Here is a 10,741-nt window from a genome sequence, read left to right on the forward strand (position 1 = left end):
TATTTCTCTCCAGAACCATCAACATGATCCAGCTTCTCATACATGTTGCAACTCTACCACTGTGGGTGACAGGTACTAAATCACTGTTCAGATGAAAGATATTTACTACCGAAATATACTGCTGTCAACATGTTGAGTAATACTGTAGATTTTAGTTGTTCTGTTTTCATCCACAGGGCTGTCACAAGCAGACCAAGTCCAGCAGACTCCTACTGCAATACTAAAAGGACCTGAAGATAACGTTCAACTGAACTGCAGCCATACTATTCCAACCTACAACACTATACTGTGGTACCAGCAGTCAGCACAAAACACTGCTCTGAAACTCATTGGGTATGTGTTCCTCACCAGTCCTACCGTGGAAGATTCCTTTAAAGAGCGTTTTACTTTGAGTGGAGATGCTGCAACTGGGAAAATGGCATATCTACATATTCTTAAACTGAGAGGAACTGAAGACAGTGCGGTGTATTTCTGTGCTGCTAGTAAAGCACAGTGTTTCACTATACCCTCTCTCCTCTACAAAAACCCTCTCTGATCCTCTCATATAATACTGACTACAGCTCTATACACCTGCACCTGTCTTCAACCACTTCAACTACACTTTGCTATGAACCATTAGATATCAAACAGATGGTAATGATACTGTTATAAGTGGCTGGTTTAGATGGTTTAGTTGCAGCACTTCCTCACTTCTCCACCAAGGAGGCAGTGGTTCTCCACACAGACATGTAAAAGGGGCTGCATAGGGTCCCTGGTCAAAATCAGGGTACTATATAGGGAATAGGGTTCGACTTGGGATGCAGAAAGAGAATTGATAAATATCCTGAGGAAGCTGTCATTTTGATCATCCATGATCTTCTGTTATCTGTAGTAAAATCCCACAGTTCATTAAGAGAAGTCTAACAAATCTATGAATGTCATTAAACTGAATAAATATCCTCTCTTACTCTCTTTTTCTCTCTCTTGCTCTGTCTCTTTCTCTCTCTCTCTCTCTCTCTCTCTCTCTCTCTTTCTTTGTCAACAGGGCAGTCTCTTAGCAGTAAAGTTCATCAGACTCCTATTGCAGTACTTAAAGGATCTAAAGATAATGTACAACTCACCTGCAACCATACTATTCAAAACTACATTATGATACTATGGTACCAACAGTCCACAGGAGACACTGCTATGAACCTCATTGGTTATGCACAATACAAGTCAATAACCGTGGAGAAATCGTTTGAAAAGCACTTCAATGTGAGTGGAGATGGTTCAAAAGAGGCTTATCTTCATCTACTGAGTGTGAGAGCACCTGAAGACAGTGCAGTGTATTACTGTGCAGCCAGCCAACACAGTGATGTAGAGAACCTCCTCTCCTCTACAAAAACCCTGTCTGATAGAAAACTATGAGCAGTGATCACAACACCTGCATCTGAGTTTTGAGTTTGGTTCAGTGCCAATGAATAAAGAGATGGATTACAGCATAAGCAAGTTGATCATATCTGGCCTAGTACAGTATAACAGTATTTACAGTTTAGTGTCATTACTAATTAACATACATTATGTGGTTACAATGTCATATCCTGTTTCTCTAGCCTTTTGGGGACCTAAGAGAGATTTGGCTGGGGATCCCCATCCTAACGACAAAATATTTTAGTGGTCAACCTCTTGACTGGAGAGACATTTGTTTTTGTTTCAAAGTACATTTCCTGAAATTCTACACATTTTGCCATGGGGAGTAAATAATGTTTTGCTCTTTGAAAGTTAAGTACAGTTAAAAACTTGATTTTGCTGTGTTTTATATACAGTTCTTGCCAAAAGTGTGGATACACCTTCTCATTTCAGGATTTTTCTTTATTTTTACTATTTTCTACATTGTAGAATAATAGTGAAGACATCCAAACTATTAAATAAAACATATGGAATCATGTAGAAACCAAAAAGTGTTAAACAATTCAAAATATATTTTACATTTGAGATTCATCAAAAGTAGCCACACTTTGCCTTGATGACAGGTTTGAACACTCTTGGCATTCTCTGAACCACTATGCATAAACTCTGTAACAGTTTTAATAGGATCAGACCCTTTTTTTTCAATTTTCATGTGTGCATAATGAAGGGCAGCCTGGCTCCCATGAAGGCCAGAGAGGGTGAGCGGGAGCAGGCATAACAGTACACCCCTCTCTAGGGGCGCCACTCGGTGTCCGACATGGACGAGCCTGACGGGTCATCTGAGGCATGGGCGCTGGACAAGCTGGCTGAGACGTAGAAGCCCGACGAGCCGGGCAGAGTCAGACGAACAGGCTGAGGCGTGGGAGCCCTACGAACAGGCTGAGGCGTGGGAGCCTGACGAACCGGCTGGGGCGTGGGAGCCCGGCGAACAGGCTGAGGCGTGGGAGCCCGACAAACAGGCTGAGGCGTGGGAGCCCGGCGAACCGGCTGGGGCGTGGGAGCCTGACGAACCGTCTGGGGCGTGGGAGCCTGATGGGCCGACTGAAGCATGACGTGGATGGGCGTCTGCCGAACCATTCAGGGCAAGAAGATCCCTCGAGCCAGCTAAGGCGTTGAATCCCGACAAGCTAGCTGAGGCACCCCCAGTTCCATCGGCGATGGCACCCGAACGCAACGTCACCAACCTAAACCAAAACCAAAAACTCATTGATGCTTCTTTTAGTGGTGTCAGCATTCTGTGAGCATCGATGCTGGAGATGAGAAGCAGGTACAGGGAGTGAACATTTAATGAAACAAGGATATGAAACAGAACAGGAACAGCATCTGGACAGGGGTAAAATAACGACATCTATGCTGACACAGGGAACAAACTGAGGAGCAGACAGATATAGAGGGGGTAATCAACAAAGTAATGTAGTCCAGGTGAGTCCAATATTGTGCAGCTGTTCGTAATGATGGTGACAGGTATGTGTATTGAATGGGCAGCCTGGCGATCATGAATAACAGAGATGGGGAGCGGGAGCAGGCGTGACACTTTCTTTTCCTGGAGTATTGCGAAATAAATCTCATTGTTACAGAGAGACTTTTGCTGCCAAAACCTTTTTTCTACAAGAAAATGAACTTTGGAACAGTATTCATAAGACAGGAATGTTAAGAATGGTTCGGTGGGATGTAAAGAATAATCCTGTCACATTGTTGATTATTTTGTGATGTCATTAAGGATGGTATAACAAAGTAATTGTAACTTAGATAGGAAACACATTCTATCTGTCAAGATTAAATCTAAGTGTTGTATAAAGTATATTATTAAGTATGAGAGTATTTTTGAAAAGATAGAAATGTGATTTTAGTTTTCTAATGAGATAATTGTTTTTCATATAAGCTAAGCACAGTCAGTAGACACGTCCAAGTGAGCTCAGAAATGCCCCCTTTTTAGCGAGTGCTTAAAAGGACTTGCTAAGAATGAACATATTACAAAAAGCAGACGGACGGTGTGAGCAGGACATTACGAATGTTTAAAGACTAGACCAGACAGCATGGAGCGGTGGCTAAACAGCTGAAAATGGTGAGACCAGAACATGGCCAAGTTACTACTGACGTGTAAAGTGAGAGCTACCTGTTTACTTTTAATGCACTGCATTAAAAAGGAAAATATGTCCTTTTTACTCCTATACATCATTCGTTACACCCAAAATGACTTGTTATATTTTGAATTCTCAGGCAGAGCAGCAATATGGTCCAATTCACACTCCTCTGATCTGGCAGAATCACTAAACACAAATACTGCATTTGTTAATGATGTCTGAGTGTTTCAGTGTGCCCCTGGCTGTCCGTAAATAATAAGAAAAAAAGAAAATTGTGCTGTATGTTATCCTTAATTTGAGGATATCTGATAAATTGCATTTAATTGTGCTTTTTACTTTTACTCAAGTATAATCTCTGAGTGCTTTTACCACCGCTGGTATTTACTACCAGATGTGTTGGTATAGACAGCATCCAGGAGAGGGAATGAAGCATGTAGCCCTCAATATTCCCAGAGAAAAATCTGAGTATTTAGGGGATTTCAGAGAAGACAAATTCTTTGCCACCAAGACCGTATTTCGGAGTGGATATTTCACAATAAAGAAGTTGGAGGCAGGAGATAGCGGCATGTACTTCTGTGCTGAAAGTGAACAGAGTGATACTGACGACAAGTACAGTTGTGCTAATCCCCCAGTGTTGATATAATATAACAAGTACAGCTGTACTAAACCCCCAGTGTTGATATACTATAACAAGTACAGCTGTACTAAACCCCCAGTGTTAATATAATATAACAAGTACAGCTGTACTAAACCCCCAGTGTTGATATAGGATAACAAGTACAGCTGTACTAAACCCCCAGTGTTGATATAGGATAACAAGTACAGCTGTACTAAACCCCCAGTGTTGATATAATATAACAGGTACAGCTGTACTAAACCCCCAGTGTTGATATAATATAACAAGTACAGCTGTACTAAACCCCCAGTGTTGATATAGGATAACAAGTACAGCTGCTCTAAACCCCCAGTGTTGATATAATATAACAAGTACAGCTAAACTAAACCCCCAGTGTTGATATAATATAACAAGTACAGCTGTACTAAACCCCCAGTGTTGATATAGGATAACAAGTACAGCTGCTCTAAACCCCCAGTGTTGATATAATATAACAAGTACAGCTGCACTAAACCCCCAGTGTTGATATAGGATAACAAGTACAGCTGTACTAAACCCCCAGTGTTGATATAATATAACAAGTACAGCTGTACTAAGCACCCAGTATTGATATAGGATAACAAGTACAGCTGTACTAAACCCCCAGTGTTGATATAGGATAACAAGTACAGCTGTACTAAACCCCCAGTGTTGATATAATATAACAAGTACAGCTGTACTAAACCCCCAGTGTTGATAATATATAACAAGTACAGCTGTACTAAACGCCCAGTGTTGATATAGGTTAACAAGTACAGCTGAACTAAACCCCCAGTGTTGATATAGGACAGCATATAATATCTGAAGAGATGATGGTCTCTTCATGTACTGTAGGGGGAGCTCTAACTCTACTTCTAATAATGTCTGTCTATCATTTCATTGTCATGATCAGAAAGGTTCGCTGTGAGGTCCTATGAGCAAACATTACGGTACAGACTTTCTGACACTCCCACTAACCACCACCCTAAATAAAATATGCTGCTACATCAGCCCCTCTCCTTTCACCTCAGAGCTTCATCCAGGAGACACTCATATCTCTCCTCCACTGAGGAAACATATTCATCTCCTCCATCAAGTCTTCTTCACTATGATCAGAGTTCTGATTCACCTGGCAGCTCTACCACTCTGGGTGACAGGTATTAAATCCCTCATTAAGAGAAGTCTAACATATCTATTAATGTCATTAACCTGTTTGGTATAGGGGGCAGTATTGAGAATTTTGGAAAAAATATGTTCCCATTTTTAACGGCCTCCTACACCAACTCAGAAGCTAGAATATGCATATTATTGTTCAGGTTTGGATAGAAAACACTCTGAATTTTCTAAAACTGTTTGAATGGTGTCTGTGAGTATAACAGAACTCCTATGGCAGGCAAAAACCTGACAAGGCTTCAAGCAGGAAGTACCCTGTCTGACAAGGAGTCGTGCGTCTTACCTCTTTTTATTGAAAAGTAAGGATCTTAGCTGTAACGTGACAATTCCCAGGGCTCCAATAGGCTCTCAGAGCCCGCGAAATAACTGAAGGTTTACGAGGGAACCTCAGGTTGAAATATATTATCGCCTTTTGTAAGTGGATGCTCGGAGGACCTTTCAATGATGCGCGTGCATGAGTCGCTTCTGAGGAGAAATTTTATTCGGCTGTTTAGGCTCAATGCATACTCCCGGTCGGAATATTAACACTTCTCTATGACATAAATGGCATAAAAATTGGTTTTAAACAGCGGTTGACATGCTTCGAAGTACGGTAATGGAATATTTAGACATTTTTGACACGCCAATGCGCCTTGCGCGACACCGCGAAAAAGCATTCTAGAACTCACGAACAAAACGTCGCTGTTGGAACATAACGATGGATTATTTGGGACCAAACCAACATTTGTTATTGAAGTAGAAGTCCTGGCAGTGTATTCTGATGAAGAACAAGCAAGGTAAGAACATCTTTCTTATAGGAAATGTGATTTTGGTGGATGCTGACCTGGGTGGGTATCTAAATAGCTAGCCCTGTAATGCCGGGCTATGTACTTAGATTATTGCAAAATGTGCTTCATCCGAAAAGCTATTTTAAAATCGGACATATCGAGTGCATAGAGGGGTAATGTATCTATAATTCTTAAAATAATTGTTATGCTTTTTGTGAACGTTTATCGTGAGTAATTTAGCAAACTGTTAGTAAATTCACCGGAAGTTTGCGGTGGTTATGCTTTTTCTGAACGTCACATGCTAATGTAAAAAGCTGGTTTTTGATATAAATATGAACTTGATTGAACAGACATGCATGTATTGTATAACACAATGTCCTAGGTGTGTCATCTGATGAAGATTATAAAAGGTTAGTGCTGCATTTAGCTGTGGTTTGGGTTTATGTGACATGATATGCTAGCTTGAAAAATGGCTGTGTGATTATTTCTGGCTGGGTACTCTGCTGACATAATCTAATGTTTTGCTTTTGTTGTAAAGCCTTTTTGAAATCGGACAGTGGGGTTAGATTAACGAGATTCTTGTCTTTAAATAGCTGTGAAATAGTCATATGTTTGAGAAATTGAAGTTATAGCATTTCTAACGATTCAAAAATCGCGCCACTGGATTTCAGTGGCTGTTACGTAGGTGGGACGAGTTCGTCCCACATGTACTAGAGAGGTTAAACTGAATAAATATACTCTCTTACTCTCTTTCTCTGTCAATTGTTCTCTCTCTCTCTCTATCTCTCTCTGTCTCTCTCTCTCTCTCTCTCTCTCTCTCTGCCTCTCTCTCTTTCTCCCTCTCTCTCTCTCTTTCTTTGTTAACAGGGCAGTCTCTTAGCAGCAAAGTTCATCAGACTCCTATTGCAATACTTAAAGGATCTAAAGATAATGTACAACTCACCTGCAACCATACTATTCAAAACTACAATATGATACTATGGTACCAACAGTCAACAGGAGACACTGCTATGAACCTCATTGGTTATGCATATTACAAGTCAATAACCATGGAGAAATCGTTTGAAAAGCACTTCAATGTGAGTGGAGATGGTTCGAAAGAGGCTTATCTTCATCTACTGAGCCTGAGAGCACCTGAAGACAGTGCAGTGTATTACTGTGCAGCCAGCCAACACAGTGATGTAGAGAACCTCCTCTCCTCTACAAAAACCCTGTCTGATAGAAAACTATGAGCAGTGATCACAACACCTGCATCTGAGGGTTGAGTTTGGTTCAGTGCCAATGAATAAAGAGATGGATTACAGCATAAGCAAGTTGCTCGTATTTGGCCTAGTACAGTATAACAGTATTTACAGTTTAGTGTCATTACTAATTAACATACATTATGTGGTTACAATGGTCATAACCCCTTTCTCTAGCCTTTTGGGGACCTAAGAGAGATTTGGCTGGGGGATCCCCATCCTAACGACAAAACATTTTAGTGGTGAACCTCTTGACTGGAGAGACATTTTTATTGTTTTAAAGTACATTTCTGGAAATTCTACACATTTTGCCATAAGGAGTAAATAATGTTTTGCTCTTTGAAAGTTCAGTGCATTTAAAAACCGAATATTGCTGTATTTTATATACAGTACCTGTCAAAAGTGTGGATACACCTACTCATTTCAGGATTTGTCTTTATTTTTACTATTTTCATCATTGTAGAATAATAGTGAAGACATCCAAACTATTAAATAACACATGTGGAGTCATGTAGTAACCAAAAAAAGAGTTAAACAAATTAAAATATATTTTATATTTGAGATTCTTCAAAGTAGCCACATTTTGCCTTGATGACAGGTTTGAACACTCTTGGCATTCTCAACCACTATGCATAAACTCTGGAACTGTTCAGACCCTTTTTTCAATTTTCGCCTAAAATTACATACCCAAATCTAACTTCCTGTAGCTCAGGACCTGAAGCAAAGATATGCATATTCTTGATATCATTTAAAAGGAAAAACTTTGAAGTTTGTGGAAATGTGAAATTAATGTAGGAGTATATATTGCACTAGATCTAGTAAAAGATAATACAAAGAAAAAAACATGCTTTTTTTGGATTTTTGGTGTTCCATCATCTTTGAAATGCAAGAGATAGGCCACAATGTATTATTCCAGTTTAGGCACTGTGTAGGTACAGGGAGTGAACATTTAATGAAACAATGACATGAAACAGAACAGGAACAGCGTCTGGACAGGGGAAAAATAACAACATCAATGCTGACACAGGGAACAAACTGAGGAGCAGACAGATATAGAGGGGGTAATCAACAAAGTAATGTAGTCCAGGTGAGTACAATATTGTGCATCTGTTCGTAATGATGGTGACAGGTGTCCATAATGAAGGTTAGCCTGGCTCCCATGAATGCCAGAGAGGGGGAGCGGGAGCAGGAGTGACAGTACACCCCCCTCTAGGGACGCCACCCGGCTTCCTACCTGGATGAGCCTAAAGGGCCGTTCGAGGCATGGGCGCTGGAAAAGCCGGCTGAGGCGTGTGAGCCCGACGAACCGGCTGAGGCGTGGGAGCACGATAAACCGGCTGAGGCGTGGGAGCACAACGAGCAGGCTGGGGCGTGGGAACCTGATGAACCGGCTGGGGCGTGGGAGCCTGCCGAACCGTCTGGGGCATGGGAGCCCAACGAACAGGCTGGGGCTTGGGAGCCTGACATACCGGCTGGGGCGTGGGCGCCTGACATACCGGCTGGGGCGTGGGTGCCTGACATACCGGCTGGGGCGTGGGTGCCTGACGAAACGGCTGAGGTTGGGAGCCTGATGGGCCAGCTGAAGAATGACGTGGGATAGGCGTCTGCCGAGCCACCCGGGACAAGAAGACCCCTCGAGCCAGCAGAAGATAATCGGCCTATACTATAATATAATATAATATATAATGTTATAATATATCCCAACAAGCTAGCTGAGGCAACCCCAGTTCCATCGGCGATGGCACCCGGACTCGACGTCAACAATAAAAACCTAAAACTCCCTGATGCTTCCTTTAGTTGTGTCAGCATTCTGTGAGAATCTATGCTGGAGACGAGAAGCATGTAGAATCACTAAACACAAATACTGCATTTGTTAATGATGTCTGAGTGTTTGAGTGTGCCCCTGGCTGTCCGTACATAAAAAGAAAAAGAGAAAATGGTGCCGTCTGTTTTCCTTAATATGAGGAATTTTGACAAATTGCATTTAATTGTGCCTTTTCCTTTTACTCAAGTATAATAACTGAGAACTTTTACCACCGCTGGTAGCAACTACCGTATGTATTGGTATAGACAGCATCCAGGAGAGGGAATGAAGCATGTAGCACTAAATACCTGAGTATTTAGGGGATTTCAGAGAAGACAAATTCTTAGCCACCAAGACAGTATTTCGGAGTGGATATTTTACAGTGAAGAAGTTGGAGGCAGGAGACAGCTATATGTACTTCTGTGCTGTGAGTGAACAGAGTGATACTGACGACAAGTACAGCTGTACTAAACCTCCCAGTGTTGATATAATATAACAAGTACACCTCCACCAAACCCCCGGTGTTGATATAATATAACGAGCACAGCTGCACTAAATCCCCAGTGTTTATATAATATAACAAGTACAGCAGTACTAAACCCCCAGTGTTGATATAGGATAACAAGTACAGCTGTACTGTAATGATTTTGTCTAGAGAAATAGCGGAGTCAGGCGCAGGACACAGGGATGAGTGCAAACAAAACAACTCAAAACCATAATAAAACTTCTCCCACAGCAATAATACATGGTTGGGGGAAACACCTCCAACAACCACAAAACAGGAAACTATCACGGACAAGACAAACAGGAAAGCCAGACGGTTAAATAATGAACATAATCAGGGAATCATAAACAGGTGTGTACAATTAAGACAAAACCAAATGAACAGGGAAACATAGATGGGTGGTGACTAGTAAGCCGGAGAGGGGCCGACTTCGGCGGAAGTCGTGACAGTACACCCCCCCCCCGACGCGCGGCTCCAGCAGCGCGCCGACAGCGGCCTCGGGGACGACTAGGAGGACGTGGAGCAGGGCGATCCGGACGGAAGCGGTGAAACTCCTGGATTAACGATGGGTCCAGGATGTCATCCGCCGGTACCCAGCTTCGCTCCTCCGGGCCGTACCCCTCCCACTCCACGAGGTACTGAAGTCCCCCCGCCCGACGTCTAGAGTCCATAAGGGCTCGTACTGTATACGCCTGGACCCCCTCGATGTCCAGAGGGGGCGGAGGAACCTCCCGATTCGGTGACATATGTCTCCATAGCCACCGTCTCCTCCTGTGACAGAGGATACACGTGACTCCTGGGAAGTGCAGCGCCCTCCCAGAGATTTATCGCACAATCCCCCAGTCGATGGGGTGGTAATTGAGTCGCCTTCTTTTTACAGAAGGCGATTGACAAATCGGCATATTCGGGGGGAACGTGCATGGTGGAAACCTGGTTTGGACTTTCCACCGTAGTGGCACCTAAGGAAACACCTAAACACCTCCCTGAACACTGACAGGACCATCCCTTGAGAGCCCTCTCTTGCCACGAAATAGTAGGATCATGAGAAGCCAACAAGGGGAGACCCAACACAACGGGAAACGCAGGAGAGTCAATCAGAAAG

Source organism: Salmo trutta, chromosome 33 (assembly GCF_901001165.1).
Source record: "Salmo trutta chromosome 33, fSalTru1.1, whole genome shotgun sequence".
NCBI classification, from domain to species: domain Eukaryota; kingdom Metazoa; phylum Chordata; class Actinopteri; order Salmoniformes; family Salmonidae; genus Salmo; species Salmo trutta.